We start from the raw sequence: 24,662 nt of genomic DNA on the forward strand, positions 1-24,662 counted from the left end.
CTCGGCAAGCAATGTATGTCGAAGAACAAGTGTATGTGTGTATGATGAGTCTTGCATCACTAGGCATCAGTGAAATCACAAATTGAGTTGTATTCATGAACGAAAATGAAGCGTGAGTGTATGCATGTGTGTATCCCAATGGTATCACCTAAGCTCCTTAAATAAGGTCTTAGTAATGCATTGATCTATTTCAATTTAAACTACCATTGCTGTCATTTGGCATTTGGATCACTACACCAAAACATCTCTCAAAATCATTCGATCTATACATGCAAAAATTTTATTCAATAATAATTCAATTTATTCTCTTTTGGACATACTTTCTTTGATTGAGAGTAATTATTCTATGCACTGATTTGACATTACATCCTATCAATTGGTTATTGCACAGTGCATATACACTCAATGAGCGACAAGTTCTCATCGGCCAATCCAACTTGATATTCAATCTTGCAAAATTTCTCATATCTAATATCAAAATCACTCACATCCCACTTGGATCTGTCATTTACGGTTTTACAAAGTTTCAAGCTCGTGATTATGGTAACTCATGGACGTACAAATTAATCAATTCTTACCATATCCAATCATATTAACATACATGACAATGGTTCTCAATTATGTGCAATTGAGTCATTCCTCTCAATTGATTTGATGACATACATGCAAACGTTTAGGTCTATTCAATCCTTATGACTAGTGATCAACACCAATCATTCATTCCAAATTGGATGTCAAGCACCATTGCATAGGCAAACACAGTAGTGCATTTTTTCCATGTTCATCAAATTGATTCATCATTAGCTTGGAAGTACACTAAAAATCTACACAATTGAGTATCAATTGCATGATCTATCCCAATTGCCCAAGCCAATTGTGACACATATATAATCTATTTGGCCAAATTAATCATTATAATTGGTAAATAAAAACCAATTATTCATTCAAGGACCGGATTGCACATGCCATAGAGTAGGCACACACACCCAAATTTAGGCCAAAATTTTATGCAAACATTACATCAATTCCACATTGGATGCACAAATTACAAAATCAATCAAGCATAAAAGAATGAATGCATGCTCAATTTCTAAGAAATTACACTATTTTTACCCAATCAAGCAATACACACTAAAAAATTAAGCACAAAAAATTCAAATCTGGCTTGATTGCCAATGCATCTAGGCTTACACCTAATGATTGCACACACTTTTCATGCAAATTTCATAATAAAAAATCATTTAGGTGCCCTAATTGACCATCAATCATAAAAAATCAAGTTGGATAGGCACACACATTCAATTTTTGCCCAAATTTTTGGAAATTAGGCTTATCCAATGATTGAATTAGCCTAACATACACAACATTTACATGATTGCATACTCATGTATCATTAATTCCATCAATTTTTATGTATGCACACATTCGAGATTAGGTGCACACACTTGAATTTTTTGACAGTTTTTTTCCTCTTTGGTGTGTGCACAGACATAATGATTTTTATGCACACACATGAATTCTTGATGAGAATTAAGCATTATTTGGATACACATAAAGTTCATTAGTCACAATTTGACTATCTTCATTCAAAGTGTATCAAATCAGGTGCAAAGTGTAGGTCAATTTGTGTTACACACCTCATTTTAGCAAATGATTAACAACATTGAACCTCATTAATCAATCAAGAATTGACAAAACAAGTGAGTGCACTTACATCGTAATTACACTCCAAGCTATTCCTTTGCTCCACGTGAAGACGCATCATTGCACATACAAGTGTGTGCACCATCAAATCGGTTCTCAAACACTCAAATCATCAAATTAGGCATAAATTGGTACAATTAACTTGATTAGAGTGATGATTCCGCCTCTTGCAAGGGGATTTCACATACTTTACACTTCAAATGTTAGTGGTTAGGTTAGCAAGGTTAGTAAAAATTAGTAAAATTGAGGGTTTGGGGTATTCATAACTCAACATTAGCATCAATTTCTTGCACAACATCATCAAATCAAACCAACAATTAAGTTACACACACTCAAAAACCAACAAAATTAGTAGTGAAATTACTCTATTTTACACATCCTAAACTCACTAGCTTAGGTTATCGATCCCCGGCAATGGCGCCAAATGTAGGGAGGCATTGTAGCACGACCTAATCGCAACCCACAAAATTATCAATTGTGGATTGGTAACCCGGCTAGGGCATGGAAGCACGAGCGTAGGATGTATAGACATAGAGGATTCAAGGGATCCTTCTACTCATCATAGAGAGAAGCCATGGAAAGGGCTTCCGCTAATCAACCACACATTCCTACTTAATCACTTGCACACAATCATGTGATTGAAATTAACCTCTCACATCAATCACTCTATTCACAACTCTTAATCACACAACTACACAAGCATGCAATTAACATACCTACTCCGCATTAGTGTGTCCATTCCGGTACATCCCCTCAATGCGACTACATATGCACACATACTAACCGCACACCTTGTAGAGAGAGATGAAGAGAAGGAAGGCATAGCCCTCACACACCATGGTCAATGGTGTGGATAGAATAGATTAACTCAAAAAAGGGATTAGGAGATCTACCATCACACTAATATAATCTCACTCCACATAATCAAACAAAGAAGAATAATAAGAAAGAAAGTTTAATTAATTATTAGAAATCAAGAGCTACATGGGCATGGAAAGCCCATGAGCCTCATGACCATCTACTCTACAAAGAGAAGAACTCACCCAAGAATGACTTCTCATTAAGCATAGGGCTCTTTTGTAGATTTGGACCTCAAACCCTTCAACTATGGGATAAAGTTGAGCTCTTTAGCCTAGAGTTATACAACTTTGGAACTCCTAAATGAGCACAAGGCCCTATACAATGAAAAAGAAACATTGTGCACTATAGCACATCTAGCTTGGTGCATAATTGGTGTAGCCTGTGTTATCCGCTACTAACAAAGTGCAAGGCATTTTGGCAATGACTCAAGTAACACCATGCTCATCAGGTTCATACAAAATCTACGGCAAGCAAAGCACATTTAACAAAAGCATGCAAGGCATGCTTAAATTGAACCGAGCTAGTATGGTAAGGCAAGTTAAGGCGATTGCTTTAGAAGGTAAGCAGTACCTTTCTTTTTGTTTGATAACTTTTTTAAAACAGGTTGCATAGCCCTATCATGCAACAAAGGTGAGTGCACTTTAAGCACTCCAAGCACAAGCACGGCTTGTGACAGTTATCATACGCATTCAAATTTTGCTGCATGTATCATTGGCAAGGACCAATGGTAGTTTGCAAACCCAAAGCAAGCACCACTTGAGTACAACGCCTCTCTAACATCTCAAGGAGATTGGCATGGCCTATTGCTAGACTTTGCTAGACTTGGTCTTACCACAAGAGAAAACTCCTTCGAAGGCAAGGTGCAGTATGGAGTTTTTTTAAATGGACCTCATAAGACGTGCAATGGCTATGAGCTGCAATCGAGACGCGAAAGTCCTCAGACCACTTGTTACAGCTTGAGAAGCCGACAGGGGTTTCTCTACATCCCATACTAGATTTGCATTGTTGCTAGGATATGGTTACTAGGCAAATTTTTCTAGAGGTTTTGTCAGCTGAGACAAATCTACAAGGTCAAGGACAACCGTAATCACGCCAAGTAGGTATGAGGTACATACTTGCAAGTATTTTTTTCCTTTTCAATCTGTGAATGCTCGACAGGGTTGACTTTCTTTTGCTATGACATTGTAAATTGGCAAGGGCATCTGTTGGCTATGGGCACCAAAACTCCATGAGTACTTATGTGAAGTCAGGCTTCCCTTTTGATATTTTTGGCATCGCGGTTTCCAAAGTTTGGAATATGCTATTAGCATACGAACTTGGGGAAACTTGTGAAGATGTTTACATGTTTTTACATCACAGGAGGGTGTATATGATACATATGCTAACTTACTCGAGCAGTACATACGGCTATGATCTAGATTTAAGCAAATTACCAAAAACATGGCCGCAAGTGGGCGACAAGTTTAGTAACTTTCAAGTTATGCTTGTTTCTTATGTAATTTAACCTTTTATGTGAAAAAGATTTCTCAATTGTGCAAAGCAAAGTGCTTTGCCAGACTTCATGTGAAGCAAGGCTTCTCTTATTTTCCATGATCAACGATAATGGCACACACCTTTGGCACTACGTGGATATAGGCTCACAATTGATGCAACAATGCACTCTAATGTATCGATGCTAATGTAATCGTGCAAGGCACGTATACCAGGGGCTCACATGGTTGAGACTGCCATTGAAGCCAAGGGCTTATTATTCTATTTTTTGATATTTATGCATGGCGTACTAGTACAATGGACGTACGACACTCCATCATTGTATACGCTTTTGCTATAGCACTAGCTACTCTATCAAGGATAAGGACACAAGGTGGAAAGGTACGTAAGATGGAAAGGTACGTAAGATACGATACATATTTGGTTTGTCCCGTACATAGTACCAAATAGATTGAGTTGTTAGGTACCTAAAATTCGTATGCTTTAAAAAAAAAAAAAAAAAAAAAAACATACAATATGGTTAGTACTCTTCATGTGGGAGGTTTGCAGATGGCTTCTTGTATCTGTTGCAGAGAAAGATCTCTAGAATAAAGTTCCCAAATAACCCAGAACAAGGGAGAAAACAAGCATTGAATAAGCCCAATCATTTTTATATATATACATATATAAAGTGTACAGTACGGATTCGTACGGTACAAAACCGTGTTGTACGGATGTACAATACCATACGGATCTATACATACATCCGGATACAACCTTACAAGGTTAGTTATTGATGTACTAAAACATTATTTATTTATGTTTATTCACAAGCAAAGTGCCATACTTACATCATTACAATCATGATCACACACAAGGTAGGTGAGTCAAGATGTGACTTATGGTACCTCTCTCTACACAAGAGCATTGTACAAGCAGACTTTTGTACAATTATAAGATAATCTACGACACAATTATTGTATGCATAGAGGCATACATGGGGGCATCCCACACAATAGAATAAGGGGTTTTCCTCAGCCATCATTCTCTCTCTCCTAATTCTCTATAAAAAAAGTGAAATTAGGCATGATTTTACTAAAATCTTTCTATGTCGATATGGTAACAGAAAGGACTAAGAGCCACCTATTTTGGAATGGCTAAGAGCCATCTGTATGTAATCCCATCAATGATTGTTTTTGAGATCAAACAATTCTATCCAATTGAGTACCCATCGATTCTAATGGACAAGTAAGAGTCTTGCCATTACTGCTTCTTTGGATGTTAGTTTAGCACTACATAATTTAAGTGTGAAGATCAAGTTGAGTTTTTGAAAGTTTTAAAATCGTACTGGCTTATCTCTATCAAGGTGTATAGATGAAGCCAACATTTCAGACAGCACGACTGTTCACAAAAAAACCCAAGATTATGGATTTTTGGGTCTAGAAAAGATCCAGTTGTGAATAGGATTCCACCTCTAGTGGACCTCCTATTTTATCTATAGCATTGAGAGTGTCTATACGAGTATAGTTTTTGGGTAAGACCCATCTCATGATTACTAAATCATTTATTAAGTGTTGATGGTCAATTCTTGGAACCTTCACACAAGTGTTGAGAATCGAGGCTATGATGGGTGCCAACGAGGAGCCATGGCGTGGAGGAGCAAGAAAAAAAACACACACACACACATAGAGAGAGAGAGAGAGAGAGAGAGAGAGAGAGAGAGAGAGAGAGAGAGAGAGAGAGAGAGAGAGAGAGAGAGAGAGACTCAATAGTGCAGCTAAAAAAAATAACGCTATATGTTATATTTGTTTGTGTAAAACCCTTACATACAAAAGGATTTGGCCATGCAAACTAGCTCTTCTAATTGCATGCCTTTGAGGCATTTCCCACGGGCTGACACCAAAATAACTGATTGAGGGCTTGAACCCAACAAAAAGAAGTTCGTAAGCTACCAAGGGGTAGTGGACAATTTCAACTTCAAAAGCTAACTTCAATCACTATTGACTGCTACTTGAGCAATTTTCTTGCAAAGTCTAACCAAGGGGTTTGACAATGTAGATTTTAGCCAAGGGGTTGTGATTGCAAAGGCAACACCCAGGGTTACATGTGCAATACTACTTGAATTTCACTGATTTTCAATTCGTGTTCCTAGGCCTTTGCAGGCGGGAAATTCGGGCAGGTGCTTTTGACTACAAATAAGTGAACACTATGTTCAACCTCTAGGTACAAATTTGATTTTTTTTTTCTTTTTTGAATGTGTTTTTGTTTAATTTTCCAAGTAGGATGCATAAACTTCTATATTTTCATCCATTTTGCTCTTTTGGAGAGATGATAAGGTCATATAGGAGCAAAGTATTTTGGACCATAGTGTCCAACATACATTTTTGCATTATGCAATTATGGACCTACAAGTAGGGTTTTCTTTGGAACATGTTATCACATGGGATACAAGATGGTCTAGGAACTCAAGGAGTTTGCTTTAGCAAGTGTGGAGTAAGAATAATGAGCATCCCTCTCACTCACATTGCAAAGTGTTTGCAGTTACCTCCTCAGACAAGTATATCTCGTACTTGAAGGATGTTCCTTTTTTTTACATCCTTACCTGAGACATATTCCACATGTGGAGAATATGAGTCTCTGGGAATGACACTGGCATCCTTTAATTATGTGTCACAACAAGGTCCCTAGGTGCTTGTCAAATACTTTTATAAGACCATTTTATGCACATCATATTAGGAACAATTTTCGTGGCCAAAAATTGTTGGGATACCTAGTCAGACTTATTAAGGTACAAGTGTTGTTAACAAACTTTAACGAATAGTTGTTTATACTGTAGCAAGGCTCTGTTCTATTGATAAATATGTTTCCTTGGTACCTAGGTGTGATTGATTTTCACATTCCATTATGGTTCAATGTCAAGGGCCAAGAACGGACATGGATATGCAAGTTCGGATCAGTTTTTGCTAAATGCATGCACACTAGGTCCTATGGACCCTAGTGTTTAGCAAAGGCTGATTTGGAGCGGCATACACATTCATGCCATAGATCTAACAATCACCAATAGAGGTCATGGCTTGGTTGAATAATTGTGGATCTTTCAAGTTATCCAAGATGGTTATTCATAACATTGTTGATTTCTCAGCAATGCTATAAGGAACTATGATCCCTGCTTATCAATCATCTAATCATCTGGGAAGACTGTCTATAAATGGTGGGGAAAAACACCTTAGTACTGTCATTTATCCAAACAGGATAGGCATATTACAAGTGTAATATTTTGCTAAAAGATATGCGAAGAGAGTACATTAGCACTGAGCAATCCAATCAGAAAATATGTGTTGCTGTTCTTGGAGTTTGCTAACCGTAAGGTAAAGCATGTTTGCGACTAGGTTTAGTCTCTTCATGCTTAAGTCAGGTTCTCAACTGTAAACACTAGTTATGGTGGGGTTGTTTATTCATGCAATAAGATAACAAGTCAAGGACTTCTACTTTGCTGATGAGTTACGTTAGCTAGTTACTTTCATAGAAAGTGAAAGGTGGTACTCTTTTGGGTACATCCTAATTGTGATAGCTCATTTAGCATGCTCATGTGAGTTTTAAACGGATTCTACATGCTATGTTGTATATGAGTCGGTTACACAAGACGGTTGCAAAGGGACAACAATGTGGAAAATCAAGATGTTACTCTTGGTTTCATTGAACCTCCTACTAAACTGTGTCCCGATCCAAAAAACAGCTGGATCCATGAGGGAGGCTACTGTGGAAAAAAATGTGTCCTTATCAAGATACAACCACTTTTGTTTTTGAGGACGAAAGTGCTTATCCAAGGGGGGAGTAATGTAATGCCAAGGGCAAACCTAAGGGAGTCACAAACTCAGGCCAAGGGCCGGCTGCCTAGTGCGGACAGGGAGATTCTAAGTATGGCGGGGGCCAAGGGCCTATATAAACGGGTGGTAGGGCGGTGAATCTCCATGGAAATTCCCTCAGTCTCACAAGATCATACGGGGAAGACGAGCAAGATTTACCCCACCCCCAACCGAGAGAAGGGTTGCCACACGGGGTATTCACTAAGGGTTACTGCATGGTATCACCTGAGTGTACAATAGGGGGTTTTCCTAATGCCAAATGGATAGATTTTACATAGGAGGGTTGCATATTTAGGGGTTGAAAAGGCAATTTTGTTGCACGTAGGTGGCGTCCCCCTGTTACTACTAGTGAATCCCACGTGGGTTGCCACCATACCCTACTTTGCAAAAAAAGGGGGGTGTGATGATGCCAACCGAGAGTAAATGCAAAGAGTGGCCAGGGCCCCTCCCCGGGGTGATCCCCCACTCCTCTGCTCATCGCAGATCCAATCACCTCATTGGTGGATCCGTCAAGCAAGAACTCCCCCTAACACGCAACACCCTGCAAACCCTTACCACGACCGCCTAGAGCACTCCTTGGCTCATGTGCACCGCACAGAGCTGAGAGCAGAGCCCTACATGCTAGAAAGTGAGTGGTATTATTCATCTTTTTGGATTGAGATAGCTTAAAAAAGTACTTGTCTTGATTTTTTTTTGCCATAGCTCCGATTGGGCATGACGATGACGTAGTGTTTTCTCTTTTAATATAGCCTCTCACAAGATGTGAGATTTGCTATTTTAAAAGAAAGTACTTCTCTTTCATTTATTCAAGAATTTCCTTTTGTGTGTGTGTGTGTGTGTGTGTGTGTGTGTGTGAGAGAGAGAGAGAGAGAGAGAGAGAGAGAGAGAGAGAGATAAATTTGATTATTGTCTTGGAGGTCAGATATGACCTACGGACCAAACAAAACATTACAAAGCACTTGGATCCATCATATGATTGATATGACTCAATTGGGTAGGGTATAGACCCGGATTGGTAAATTCTAGCTTTTGGAAAATCATATTTAGGGACACACAAGCTAGTTGACAAAAGATGAGAATAAGGGGGAACAAAGTGAAAAATAGAAACCTAAGGGGTATCTTCAACCGAATGTAGCGAGGTCTTCTTTGAAATCCAAAATCTTGGATGCTAGCTCGTCCATTTCGGTAGACTGTTCATTTGCCTTGTGTCATAATAATCAATATCTAATTCTCCTAAATGATTTTCTCATATTAAACTGATCATTTAATGTGGGGAAGTGCCAGGGGAGAAAAAGCTAGAATATTGGTTAAGCTAGCAGACCGGCCACAGTAGGGATCCAAAGGAGGGAAAATAGGGATCCAAAGGGGGGGCCATCTGCAAAAGAGCCATGTGCAACAATGGGCTAAAAAGACCCTAAGGTTCAGCCCATTAAGACTTCCAAAATTCAAAGGTTGTGTCCAAAGGGTTAAAGCTTAGGGGGAATTGGATGCTTTGTGTGCTCTCCAAAGTCAATGCACATCCCTACATGGGAGGGGGCGAGCCCTTCTTCTAGGGGATGAGAGAGAAAGCCAACACACACACACAAGCCCCTTTACACAAAGGGAATTAGGGACACATGTCAGCTCCCTAGCCCAGATGCCCACAAGGTGTGTCCAATTCCTATTGGATGACCCTTGAAGTGGACCAATGAGAATTAAGCTAGAGTAAATCTAGTTTAATTAATTTAAAAACATTTAATAAAAGAAACCAATAAGAATTAAGTCTCCTAGAAGACTATTGGGCAGTCTCCCAAAGGGTCCAATGAGCATTCAGGAGCCCCATGGCTTGCCTGATTCCTATTGGCCAGGAGGCAAAGGGGTCCAATGAGAGTTTAGTTTAATTATTTAATTACCTCAAGCTCTCACAAAAGGGGAAAGGGGGACACATGTCAGAAGGCTATCACTTATGCTGCTTAATTGTAATTGGCTTGACTTGGGGAGGGCCAATGAGGCTGCAGAAAGAGAAAATAGCAAGGGGGCTCGCCCAAGAGAGAGGGGGGGCTGATTTTTGCTTGGCATTATCAAACACACACTCACACAATCTCATGTGTGAAGAAAGAGAAGACTATCTCTTCCCAAGCTTTAATGGAGAACTCATCACCTACTCCAAGCTTGTGAGATAGAAGCCTACCTCAACACTCTCTTGGCATGTGGATGCAAATCCAACCAAGAGCCAAGCTTCAATGCATGCTCATCTCCTCTACCAAGCTAATTACTAAGCTAAGCTATGCTAATATGAGTGATTATGTGAGGAGATGTACATCTTTCTCGTAAGATACTCCTTCTTCCTCTCAATCTACTCTCATACCCTGCTAGCTCTCACCATCTTCGAAGGTGTGTGAGGTCTTGGGTCTGAGAACGGGGATAATTCAAGTTGTGTTTGTTAAGTGTTTTGCTTAGTGCATGAAGCTTCCATCTTCATTGCACTAGATAGTCTTGAAGGAACACAAAGGATTGTATTGTACAATGTCTCTCTTGATAGGAGAAACCATAATACAAAGCCTTTTGGAGGGGGGACCGGCTCCATGCAAATCCGGTCCTCAACTGTTGTCAATAGCTTAATTTCTCTCTCTTTTGAAAGTATTGTTGATGCTATCTAACTAGGTGTTATGCTTTTTGTTGCTCTCTCCACCCAAGCACTCTTGTAATTCTCATTAGTAATCTATTCTAATGAAATGCCCACTATGTTCATGCTAATTTCCGCTACACATAAGTTATTAGGCCATTAGAATGTTACATTGGTATCAGAGCACAAGGTTTCTCTTTTCTTGCTCAAGAAGGGAGGTCCTCAAGCTAGCTACAAATGGTTGGTATTATTAATTGCCTGTGAGTAAGTAGAATAGGGATTTTTTAGCCTTGCAGTGCGCTTGCCTTTGTGCAGTTAACGGGGCATCACCGTCGAGAGCTATGGTCTTAATAGTGGAGTCCTATGGGGCTTGCGTACGGCTTAACCACTATAGAGCTATTAGAAGCTTGACAGGAGCCGGTGTTGTTTTGGTGTTGAAGGACACTCTCTTCTATTCCTTGCAATTAATGGTATTCGAGCCGCGGGTACAATAGCTTGAGTGCTTTTTCTAAAGGGGTAAAGAGGAGTAGCAACTAGGGCTTGAAGTACCAAAGTACACCTAAAAAGTTTACGCCTAAAAGTTGTTAGAATGGATGACAATAGTAAAGAGAGTGAAATTAATGTTGATAACTTTGATTTTGCTCATGAGCAAGCTACTAATGATGCTTCAATGCTTGTTAACTATCTTGTTTCTAGGCTTCAACAAGCCATGGGCAATCCATCTCTCCAAAGTGAAGTGCAACGGCAGCTCCGTGCTCACGGGATTCTCCAAGCTCATCACCATGACGAGAGAACACCTAGGAAGCCTCCTTGTGAGACTACCAAAAGAGGTCTCTCTCCGATTCGGGAAGAAGAAGATAATCCATACGAAGGGCTCAAGAATTTACTTCTTGATGATGCATCTCCTTCCCAAAGGAGAACTCAAGAGCCTCCACCGAAGGAACGAGAAAGAAGTGAGTCTCCCGCCACCTCGGCGGAGATGGCTCCACGAAGACGGCGGGCTAAACGCTCTCCATCACCACCAAAGCGGAGAAGACCATCATATTCCTATGCTCACCACAATTCAAAGAGGGATGATAAAAAGCAAGAGAAGAAAAAGGCGAGAAAGAGGACACCCTCTTCTCCATCTTCTTCATCCTCTTCCTCTTATGAAAGCTATGGTGAAGACGACAAAGATCAAGACAAGAAAAAGGCGAGAAAGAGGTCACCCTCTTCTCCACCTTCTTCAAATTCTTCACCTTCTGAAGAAAGTGATGGTGCAACCTTTGAACCATCAAAAAGAAGAGGCCATAGGAAATCCTATGCCGCATGGAAGAGGTCGTCCAAGCTGAAGAAATTCAAAGAGGGAGGGAAGAGCATCTCTTTCCTTACCTATGATGGTACCTTTGGTGCTACGGACAAAGTCTTGGCCTTTATCCAACAATTCGATGTGGCGTTTGAGGGCTTCACGGAGTCCTCTAAGCTACGCCATGTAGCTATGCACTTTCAAAAGTCCGCCAGACAATGGTGGTCTAGCCTACGAGCCAACGGTGAAGCTCCACGAACATGGAAGGCTTTAAGAGCTTCCATTATGAAGCAGTTTTTGGCCACCGATGCCAAAGACAAAGTACTCACCGAATGGCGAAGCTTAAAGCTCTCTCCCAATGAATCCATCCACAAATATGTAGACAAGTTTTGGGACTTACAACTCAAAGCCACTGTCTTCAAAAAGTTGGATTTTGGAGAGCAAAAGCAACAATTTTGTGCGGGCTTAACCGAAGAAATGGCGGAGTATGTCAACTCCCAAAGGCCACGTACCATATCGGCGGTAATACACCATACTATGGTGGCCTCTAGAATCAATTTCCAAACGGGGGTTAAAAGAAATAATAAGTCGTGCCTTGAACTGTGAAGCGGCACCATTTAACCAAACCCAATGATAACGGAAACACTGTCCTTGTTGTTTCATCCAACTGTCATGCAAGAGAAAACAATGTTGAACAAAGAGCGTGTCATGGAGCTTATCGTCTGATATGTAAAAATGCAGAGTCTTTTCAATGGCTCCTGCTGAATTTCTGCTATAAGAGATGTGCACCAGTATTGTGACCTGTGTTGACCACCAATGCATGGACTGAATCTCATTCTCCACTTTAAAGTTGTAATTCTCTGCAAAATCAACAACAGAAACCACAACGTCGCTTGGAAACTTTAGCAAGCAGTCTTTAAATTGCTTGGCCTGCCACCTAAAAACAAAGATGTGCTTGACAAAGCTTTTCAGATGATCTGAAAAAAGATGAATGAAAGTTTCACTTTTCATCCTTTCCACGACTAACTCCTTTCTCTTCTTCTCATTTCCTTCAGCATTAACCTGTCCAATACCCACATCCTTAAATATCTTAACAATCACCTCCCTGCTATCTGCTGCAATCTCGTCTGGGCAGAATGACAACTTCCTTACACCACATCTAGGGCACTCTCCCAGCAAGCATCTCTGTGCATGATATTCATGATCCTTAGGGCGAGGGCACAATATGAAATCCAGCAAGATACTTATGTGCTGAAAAACTGCCTGGTTTGTAGAACACTCACCTACTTCACACTGTGTACCACAAATGGAGCATCTACATGGATGTTCATTTGCGTGATGCCCAAACTTGTTCAGGTGCATTTGATTGAAAGCATCCCTGAAGTATACCATCTGGATATGGTAAATACAGCAGCAAGTATAGCGCTCCTTTAATTTTTGGACAAAGAATGGCTTGAGTGTCTCAAAGGACCTAAGTGACAACTCCACCGCAGGATACGTGCTTTTGAATCTTCTGTAGAGCTCCACCTATATACGAAATTTGATCCACATTAGAGCTCAGAATATTACTATAAAACAGCAAAGCACCAAAGTAGTTTACAGTACCAAAACTAACAATGTAAACCACCAACTCATTGTAATATACCAAATTTGGCACTGTATTGCCAGATTTCAGGCAACAGTACCAAATTAAGTGCAGAAAAGCACCTGGATTGATAGTACCAAACTGGATTCATAGTACCAAAGTGGGTACATTTCTGTACATTGCATAGAACCAGCCTGTATTCATAGGACCAAGCAGGGTCCATAGTACCAAATTATGTACATTGCATAGTACCAACCGAATCCATAGTACAAAACAGGGTCCCTACTACCAAATTCTGTACATTGCATGGTACCAGCCTGAATTCAGAGTACCAAACAAGATCCCTAGTACCAAGTTTCGTACATTGTATGGTACTAGCTTGAGTTCATAGTACCAAGCAGGATCTCTAGTACCAAATTCTGTACGTTGCATGGTACCAACCTGAATTCATAGTACCAAACCTAGTACCAAACAGGATCCCTAATACCAAATTCTGTACATTGCATGGTACCAGCCTGAATTCATAGTACCAAACATGATCCCCATTACCAAATTCTCTACATTGCATGGTACCAGCCTAAATTCATAGTACCCAAAAGGATCATTAGTACCAAATATTGTACATTGCATAGTACTAGCTTGAATTCATAGTACCAAAAAGGATCCCTAGTACCAAATCATGTACATTGCATAGTACTAGCTTGAATTCATAGTACCAAAAAGGATCCCTGGTACCAAATCCTATACATTGCATAGTACTAGCTTGAATTCATAGTACCAAAAAGGATCCCTAGTACCAAATCCTATACATTGCATAGTACCAGCCTGAATTCATAGTATCAAACAGTATCCCTAGTACCAAATTCTGTACATTGCATAGTACCAGCCTAAATTCACAGTATCAAACAGGATCCCTAGTGCCAAAGTGGGTACATGTATGTACCCTGCATAGTACCCATTTGGAAACCTAGTACCAATTTGGGTACTTTTTTGTATACTGCAAAGCTACAAAATGGATCCATAGTTCCAAAATAACAACTTTCCAGATACAAAAAAGTACCTAATTGGGACTGTGCATCTTTACTTTGGAGCATTTCTACCAAACAATGGTACTATGCATCTGTTTGGTACTATTCAGAATCTAGAGAAGCTTCAAATTGGGTAAAACTGAGGTAGGAATCAGGACCAGAATGATACCATGTTTGGCATGCTGGGAATTGGTCAAATTTTGGCATGCTGGAAATGGTACTATGGAGCTGAGTATTCGTACAATGATTGTTGGCTAACAAGTTGTGGTATTCTGTGTTAATCCAAGAGTAAAAGGGCGAGCAAGGATTACAGTGTGGGCAACACATATTACCTGCGAATCATCTAGAAGATGTATGGGATGTTTGATGACACATTTTGCCTCAATCCTATGCTTATAGATATCCGTTTTGTTAGGAGAAACTCTTGGATCGTATTTCCAGAAAGCGGCCACCAAATCTCTAGTTTCGATTGTGATACTTGTATGCAGAGGCAACTGTCTGTGACAAGCACTAAGTGGCAACACTTCATCCTCATCTTTCATTCCCAGTCGACTGCTTGGTGCCGCTATATTACGTCGATGAACACCCAAGGCAGCAACAATTTTGGACTGTTTCACAGTGGTTATGCTCTGATCACCATTGTTCAGTATCATCGTCAAAGAGATTCTCCTCACAAAAAGCTCAGTTGAAGAGTGGGGCACTTTCAGCTGAGTCAATGTGTTGCTAACATCGGAAAGAAGACTCAATTGCACATCCGAACTCCTCAACTTGGAAAATGGCTAATGATGCATGAGCTGCTCTAGAATTTCTTGTTGTTCTAGTGTTGTTAGTCCTTGGGTCTGCCGACGCCAACATCTAGCCATGGCTTTGCATATATTGTTCCTTGATCTAGTTGCAGCAAGTTCAGCTCTCTTAGCAGGGTTGCACTCCTTGTGTCATTCCTCACGCTTCTTTTGTGCCCAATAGTCCCGCAAAAATACTTCGTTGCTGACAGGTTCATGAATGCTCGTGGTTTCCATCATAGAACCCTCTGTAGATGCAGGTACCCCTGACTCGAGATAGGTGAAGGAATCACGCTCAGTATCCATCGTCATCTCTGAAGATATGGTACTCGCTTGAGCTGCCATGGTTGTATGGTGGGAGAGGGAGAGAGGCAGAAAGAGAGAGAGAGAGAGAGAGAGAGAGAGAGAGAGAGAGAGAGAGAGAGAGAGAGAGAGAGAGAGAGAGAGAGAGCGAGAGAGGGTGGGCGGGAAGGGTGGGTGCTCCACAGAGAATGTGTGTGTGTGAGTGAGTGAGAAAGAGAGAGAGATAGAGCGAGCCAGCGGAATCTCCTTCCTCACTTCTTGCACCCACATCGTTTATCTGTTATAACCCGTTTCGGGAAAAAAGAATAAAGTAGAGTAAATTATAAAGCCTCCAAGAAATTGATTTTATTTTTTCTCGTTTTTGTTCAATTTTGCATCTTTACTTGGGTCTAATTCTCCTTACCACACCCACCAAGCCTAGATGGTGTCAAGCACAACCAATTTTGTACCACCATCCCTTGCTTTCAGCATGCACTAGAGAAGAGACCTTATGATCATACATGAATATATCATCATCTAGTGGAAGGATAGTTGTTTTTTGGCTATCCATGTATACCATAGTGAGTCTCCTTGCCCAATCAAAATCGCCTAAAACACTATGCCTATCCTCACTTTTTCATTGTACATAGACATGTACGCAATAGGAGACTTTTCCATATCTCCTTGAAAACCCTCATCTAACTAGTCACTAGGTTAGTTGGACAAAAAAATTTAAAAATATAAAATAAATTATATATCATGACCCATTTTTGTATAAGTTTATCATGGTATGGAGGCCTTTATCAACATAGACAACCAGCTTATTGGTTGGATCACCTTTAGATAATGTTTATCAAATATCTCACTCAAATATATATTCAAAATTCCTGAATTTCAACATTCAGTCTTACACTACCCCTATTTCTACTATCTTGAATAGGAAAACAAGAGCCACATTTTGTTCCTCAAGCAAAACAATCCAACCAACAAAAGACAATAGATGCCGGATACACTATCTACTCCATCACATGCCGCCAAAACGGACACAACAAGTACATAGCTGTCACAAAAAACTACAAGAGAAGAAAGGTGGAACAAACTTGACATCCACCTTCAAAGATACAAGGTGACATTCTACGCTTTCAACCATTCAATGAATTTTATTTTTTTTCAATTCGTATATAAGAATTTACATGCAGCATGTATACTAGAAAAAGCATTTATCAGTAGATATAATAGCACAACCTTACTTGGATATAATTTTTTGCGAGCTCACCCCCTCTCATTGCAAGAAATACATATTCTTGAAACAAACAAAAAAGATATAAGTTTGTTTTGTCATTGCTACACATGCCTCATTAAAAGTTGTAGCTCTACTAGCACAACATCCTCTTTTATTTATCAATTATTGCCACCACAATGCACTTCCAAATTTCACATCTAGTAGATTGATTTATCGTTTAAATACTTGTAACTTTCTTTAAACCAACAACATCTTAGTTTGCAAAATCAATGTCTATTTCTCTTAAAACTCAACTCTCTTAGAAATCATCACTAGCCGGTGTGTTGTGCTACTAGCAATTTTTAAATGTATATGTCTCTCAATATCATGTTTGTTTAATCATTCATTGGTACAAAATTGTATACCAAGGCCCACCAAGCAAGACAAAGGTAGAGAGAGAGAGAGAGAGAGAGAGAGAGAGAGAGAGAGAGAGAGAGAGAGAGAGAGAGAGAGAGAGAGAGAGAGAGAGAGAGAGAGAGAGAGAGAGAGAGAGAGAGAGAGAGATACCATGCATCAATACAAGGGCAAGGAGAAAAAAATTCCATTGCGGCCCATTTTGGCAGGACAAGGGAGGGGAGATAGGGAGAGAGAGCAAGAGAGAGGTGGCATGCATTCTGTTGGCAAAGGCAAACAAACACACACACACACACACATCAATTAGTTTTTTGTTTGTCTTCTATTGTTGTGGGAGAGCAAGGAAAAATCAACAATGGGGAGTTGCACGGTGTCGTGCAAGAGCAAGGCATAGTCCACAATGGAGAGTTTCATGACAATGGGGTGTGTTACCCCTACAAACTACTCTAACAAATGGAACAGAGCAAGGAAAATGCAACGATGGAGAGTTGCACAATGATGGGATGTGGGATCCTTGCAAACTACTATGGAAAATGGAAGAGAATATTGCAGGTGAATGAGAGAGAGAGAGGGCAGATGCAGGCAAAGAGATAGAGGGAAAGGGATTGGCAAAGAGCGAGCGATGGCAAGCACGAGGAAGACAGTGCCAATAGCAGCAGCGACTTTTTTTTTATTGTCAGATTCTCTAGATTTCTAGGGATTTTAAAGGGATAATTCATTGAATTCCATGAAATCTACCCACCATGTATTTTAGTACTCCTCTAACAAAGTGTAATGTGAGTCACTATTGAATGAATCATGAAAGTAAATCTATAAAATATCCACCAAAATAGAAGGGGACACAAAATGCTTCTTTTGACAAGTTAATCAAAAAATTAAAATAACCTGCCAGTTACATCAAGAAAGAAAATATAACTTTAAAAAAATATTATAATAATAAAATCAAATAAAAACACCTCTCTCTCTCTCTCTCTCTCTCTCAACTTTCTTTCACAAATCCACACATCTCCCTTGGGCAATGGGTAGCCTTGTGGGCGGGCTTTAAAACACAACAGAGTCATGCTTTCACTCTATCAACTTCAGCTTGAACCACTACTCGTGTGCCTCTTCAATTATAGGTGCTTCTTCCTCCTCTACACAAATCCATGTGTCTTCAGCCCTTCGTGAGCTACTTTTATGGATTCATATGAGCCACCTTTGTAGGGTCCAACTCCTCTCACCTCACGCGAGTCAAACCGTCTCAGGGGAGGGAGTCACACAAGTTTCAAAGGGGGGATTCCAAGAGGCAAATTAGCATGAACATAGTGGGAATTTCATTAGAATAGATTACTAATGAGAATTACAAGAGTGCTTGGGTGGAGAGAGCAACAAAAAGCATAACACCTAGTTAGATAGCATCAACAATACTTTCAAAAGAGAGAGAAATTAAGCTATTGACAATAGTTGAGGACCGGATTTGCATGGAGCCGGTCCCCCCTCCAAAAGGCTTTGTATTATGGTTTCTCCCATCAAGAGAGACATTGTACAATACAATTCTTTGTGTTCCTTCAAGACTAGCTAGTGCAATGAAGATGGAAGCTTCATGCACTAAGCAAAACACTTAACAAACACAACTTGAATTATCCCCGTTCTCAGACCCAAGACCTCACACACCTTCAAAGATGGTGAGAGCTAGCAGGATATGAGAGTAGATTGAGAGGAAGAAGGAGTATCTTACGAGAAAGATGTACATCTCCTCACATAATCACTCATATTAGCATAGCTTAGCTTAGTAATTAGCTTGGTAGAGGAGATGAGCATGCATTGAAGCTTGGCTCTTGGTTGGATTTGCATCCACATGCCAAGAGAGTGTTGAGGTAGGCTTCTATCTCACAAGCTTGGAGTAGGTGTGAGTTCTCCATTAAAGCTTGGGAAGAGATAGTCTTCTCTTTCTTCACACATGAGATTGTGTGAGTGTGTGTTTGATAATGCCAAGCAAAAATCAGCCCCCCCTCTCTCTTGGGCGAGCCCCCTTGCTATTTTCTCTTTCTGCAGCCTCATTGGCCCTCCCCAAGTCAAGCCAATTACAATTAAGCAGCATAAGTGATAGCCTTCTGACATGTGTCCCCCTTTCCCCTTTTGTGAGAGCTTGAGGTAATTAAATAATTAAACTAAACTCTCATTGGACCCCTTTGCCTCCTGGCCAATAGGAATCAGGCAAGCCATGGGGCTCCTGAATGCTCATTGGACCCTTTGGGAGACTGCCCAATAGTCTTCTAGGAGACTTAATTCTTATTGGTTTCTTTTATTAAATGTTTTTAAATTAATTAAACTAGATTTACTCTAGCTTAATTCTCATTGGTCCACTTCAAGGGTCATCCAATAGGAATTGGGCACACCTTGTGGGCATCTGGGCTAGGGAGCTGACATGTGTCCCTAATTCCCTTTGTGTAAAGGGGCTTGTGTGTGTGTGTAGGCTTTCTCTCTCATCCCCTAGAAGAAGGGCTCGCCCCCTCCCATGTAGGGATGTGCATTGACTTTGGAGAGCACACAAAGCATCCAATTCCCCCTAAGCTTTAACCCTTTGGACAAAACCTTTGAATTTTGGAAGTCTTAATGGGCTGAACCTTAGGGTCTTTTTAGCCCATTGTTGCACATGGCTCTTTTGCAGATGGCCCCCCCTTTGGATCCCTATTTTCCCTCCTTTGGATCCCTACTGTGGCCGGTCTGCTAGCTTAACCAATATTCTAGCTTTTTCTCCCCTGGCACTTCCCCACATTAAATGATCAGTTTAATATGAGAAAATCATTTAGGAGAATTAGATATTGATTATTATGACATTACCTCTCTCTTGAAATCATGGTCGTCCTCGACTATGGTGTAGAGAAGATAAAGCATATTCATGAGTCCTTTTCTTAGCGGGTAGAGGATCCCTATGTTACCCTACGACATCATTCCATAATGGATGACTAGTCCATTTGGCGCTTGAGAGCCTGAGGCTGCCGCAAGCATGTCTGCACATCAGTCCTATCAGTCTTCCGTAGTAGAGTGACAAGCTCTACTTGGTGTTTGGGAGAGGTCGTCTCCACAAACTTGATCTAAACATGCATACTACTTCATTTTTGTGCACAAATTTTGTTTAAAAAAAGAGTCTTATAAGACAAAAACTTTGTTCATTTTTTTTTAACATTTTGTACATTTGCTTACTCTTGGGAAGCATTGTAAGCAATGACAAGGTTTAGGTTATCCTTTAATTGTATGCCTTGCATCCATCTAGCATCTTCAAAAGGATAATTCTTAAACTTAATAAGATATCATCGGATAGTCTTACCGCCTCTTAGTACCTTGTCTTCATGTCGGAGAATGGACTCGGGCTGCAGCACCTTCTCTTGGTCCTCGATCTCCGGTGGGTCTTCAATAGTTGGTTCTTGAGGTGGCTCTCCTTTGTAAGGCTTTAATAGGCTCAAATGGAAAGCATTGTGTATGAGCCAATGATTGGGCAACTTGAGTTGATAGGCCATCTCATTGATTGGCCTAAGAATCTGAAAGGGACCATAGTACCTTTTTGTTAGTTTAGCATAGTACTTTTGGTGGCCCGTAGGATTCTTGCCCGTCGTGTGCCTTAATCGAGCCTTTGGAAATTTTAACAAGACCCAATCGTTTTCTTTAAAGTCTTGGGCTCTTCTGTGCTTGTCAGCAGCAGCCTTTTGACTTTGTTGTGAGATAGAGATAGCATCCTTACTCTTTTGAAAAGATTCTTGTAGGTCTCGGCTATACTCATCTGCAGTGAAGATCTTCCCATGTACCTTAAGTAGCAAGGGACTTTTTGATCTTCCCTCAATTACCTCGAAAGGTGCTTTTCCCGTGGAAGTATGTACAGTGTTATTGTAAGCATACTCCACTAAGGGTAAGTACTTCTCCCATTGGGATCTTTGATCTACTTCCGTTACATAGGCTTTTAGTAGATCGAGAATTGTTAGGTTAGCTATTTCACTTTGGCCATCCGTTTGTGGATGATAGGCCGAAGAGAAGTTTAGCCTTGTACCTAAATTCTCAAAGAGACCCTTCCAGAAATTACTGGTCATTCTAGGATCTCTATCCGACACTATGGACATTGGCAAGCCATGGTACTTGAAAATTTGTGAAATGAAGAGGGTTGCCATTTGATGGGCTTTGATAGTCTTTTTGACAGGTATAAAATGAGCTTGTTTACTGAACCTGTCTACTATCATCCATATTCCCGTATTCCCATGGATAGACTTAGGCAATCCAAAGATAAAATCCATGGATATGCTCTCCCATGGTGAATTAGGGATTGGCAAGGGTTGAAGCAATCCAAGTTGCTTCCCTCTATCAAATTTTGTCTTTTGGCATACCACACATTTGGAAACATACTCTTGTATGTTCACTTTCATGGTAGGCCAATAGAAATATGTTTCTATTCCCTTCAAGTTAGATTGAATGCCTCTATGCCCCGCATAAGGTGGAGCATGAGATTCATACATTACTTTCTCACGTGGTGAGTTAGTAACGCATAGTCTATTGCCATAGAGAAGATAATCATCTTGTAAAGTGAATGGTTCTTCTTTCTTCCCTAATGCCAGGGCTGAAATCACATCTCTAAAGTCGGGATCAATAGCGTACTCATCTATCATTGAAGATAGATCATTGTGAGTTGCTATGGAAACCGCATTCACTCTCGGCTGTCTTGAGAGTGCATCGGCTACTTGATTGTGCTTGCCAGCAATGTGAGCAATATGAAAATGAAATTGCGAAAGGAAATTTGCCCACCTCATTTGTTTGTTGGAGAGCTTGGTCTGCGTCATGAAGTACTTAAGACTTTGGTTATCCGTTCGCAGAATGAAAGGAGTCCCCAATAAATAGTGCTTCCATGAGTCTAAGGCATGTAGAACTGCAAGGAGTTGCTTTTCGTATATGCCTAGAGCTTGCTCAACAGGGTCGAGCCTTCGACTCTCATAGCCTATGGCGTGCCCTTCTTGGAGCAAAACAGCTCCAAGGCAATCACCACAAGCATCACATTGGACCTCAAATGGTTTTGAGAGATCCGGTAGTGTAAGGACAGGTTGAGAGATAAGCTTTTCTTTAAGCTTTTTGAAAGCATTGTTCTCCTTAGCAGACCATGTATACCTAATGCTTTTCTTTGTTAGGTCATGTAATGGTCCCGCAATTTGTGAGAACTTTTCTATGAAGCGTCTATAGTATGCACACATACCTATAAAGCTTCTTAGTTCATGAAGATTCCTTGGTTTAGGCCATCCTTTTATTACCTCTAACTTGGATGGATCCATTTGGATGCCATCTTGAGAGATAATGTGACCTAAATACTGAATCTCTTGCAAGAAAAATTCACTTTTCTTTCGATTAACATAAAGTTTATTCTCTCTTAAAACTTGAAATATTACCTGGAGATGTTGCTTGTGTTCCTCCAATGAATTAGAGTAGATGATAATATCATCAAAGAACACTCCAGTGAAGGTTCGATGAGGCCTGAACAGCTTCTCCATCAAGCGGTTGAATGTGGCTGGTGCATTGGTCAGGCCAAAAGGCATGATAATGTATTCATAAAGACCAAATGTAGTACAAAATGCGGTCTTTACAATGTCTTGATCAACTATCCTTATTTGATGATAGCCACTTTTTAGGTCAATCCTACTGAAGTAGGTCGATCCTTGTAGCTTATCAAATAGGTCTTCTACCCGTGGAACGGGAAACCTATTCTTGATAGTGATCCTATTTAGTGCTCTATAGTCGACACACATACAATATGTGCTGTCTTTCTTTTGCACTAATAGCATAGGTGAGCAAAATGGAGATGAGCTAGGCCTAACCATGCCCTTCTCAACTAACTCATGCACTTGCCGCATAATCTCCTCTTGTTGAGCTTGAGAAACTCTATAAGGAGGTTTGTTAGGCGGTGAACTTCCTGGAAGAAGTTCAATTGCATGGTCATCATTACCTCGTTTAGGAGGTAGCTCACAAGGGATGTCTTCAATAAAAACATCATTAAACCCCTTGAGAAAATTGGATAACTCTAATTCCTTTTGGTTGCTTTTATTTTCTTTTGCTAGAGCATTAGGTTCATTTTTAGAATCTTTAACAAAAATCATGTACACGGAAATAGAGCTCTTTATTGACTTGTTGAAAGCTGGTGTATGTACAATGGGGATGGTGTTACCCATTTCCTTAGCATCTATATACATGTCTTTTTCCCTGACTTAAAGGAGATTCTCCTTTCAAGAAATTTAACATCGGCAGCAAGGCGTTCAAACCATGGTGCCCCTAGGATTACATCCGCATGCTTGAGAGGAGGGATAAAGAAGTCCTCTTTGTCCACATAGCCTTGGACATGAAGCCTCAATTTCCCGATTAAGGGAGTAACCGAAGCTTCTTGCCCCTTGAAGGCACTGTCTGCGGGTAGGATATCTCCCATCTCGTAGGATTGTATGCCTAGCTTGGTGGCCAACTCTATAGATATAAAATTGTGAGTAGAACCAGGGTCAAAGAGAATAAAAGCATCATGTTCTCTTACCTTTCCCCAAGCATGGCATAGAGGAGATCCTTTGTGAGTTGTTTGGTGAGTCTCCTCCTCTTGGATTTCAACCAAGGAAGCTCTAGGAGGATCTTGGCGGTTGTTCTTTTGGGGACAAGCGCGGTACGCATGCCCTTGTTCGCCGCACTTGAAACACCGGTTATCCTTGGGATAACGCTCAAGCTCTTCAGGAGAGAGTTTGTTCTTACCTTTGTAAACTCCCTTCTCTTTAGCTTTATTGGAGTTGCCCTTAGGAGACTTTTGGACATTGTCCTTCCCCTTAGGCTCATTCATACTATTTTGTTATCAGTTGATAGGATTGCATATGATGCACAACTTCTCCACTTTAGGACATGGAAAAGGAGAGCATGATGCTGCAGGTGCTGTTATCAGGAGAACCTTGACGCATGAGGAGCTAAAGCCCGATGGCTGGCCCATGAAGTGTGCGGTTGATGTGGTCAATTTTCTAAACGCGACGTTTAACACAGCGAGGGCAGGTGGGGGTGCCAGCACAAGAAGGGTCTTCTAGTTGGTTTCATCAAATGATGTGTTGCGTTCTCCACTATGGAACTGCAAACCAATTGCAGGGTCTCGCTCATTCCATTGTGTTGACGGCTACTCAACACACAATCCATGTGATGTGCGTTTTCGGATGCTGTCTTGATTTTGTGATCCTTGTGTGCATGGGAAATGGAGGAGATGCAATAATAAACAGTGCACTGAAGAATGGAAATATCTCTCCATTGAGCCATTGACAGAGTCTGTACAATTAGGTAGTGATGAGGACAAGGATGATGAGGATAACTACAATGATCTGCTTTCCTCCCAAGTGAGTGTGGATTCAACCATGCCTGTGTATGAAGGAGACCCTAAGGTGCTGAGCCAATTACTGTCCATTGGGGATAGCTTTGCAGTGAAAGCAGCCGAGGAGAAAGAGGACTTCTACCTTATAAAGGTGCACCAAAACCATGTACCATACACCAAGAGTACTGAAGGACCTTTGGCATAACAAGATCGTAAAGGGTGGAA

The sequence above is a fragment of the Adiantum capillus-veneris genome, chromosome 27, assembly GCF_014529385.1.
Source record: "Adiantum capillus-veneris isolate H3 chromosome 27, ASM1452938v2, whole genome shotgun sequence".
Lineage (NCBI taxonomy): Eukaryota > Viridiplantae > Streptophyta > Polypodiopsida > Polypodiales > Pteridaceae > Adiantum > Adiantum capillus-veneris.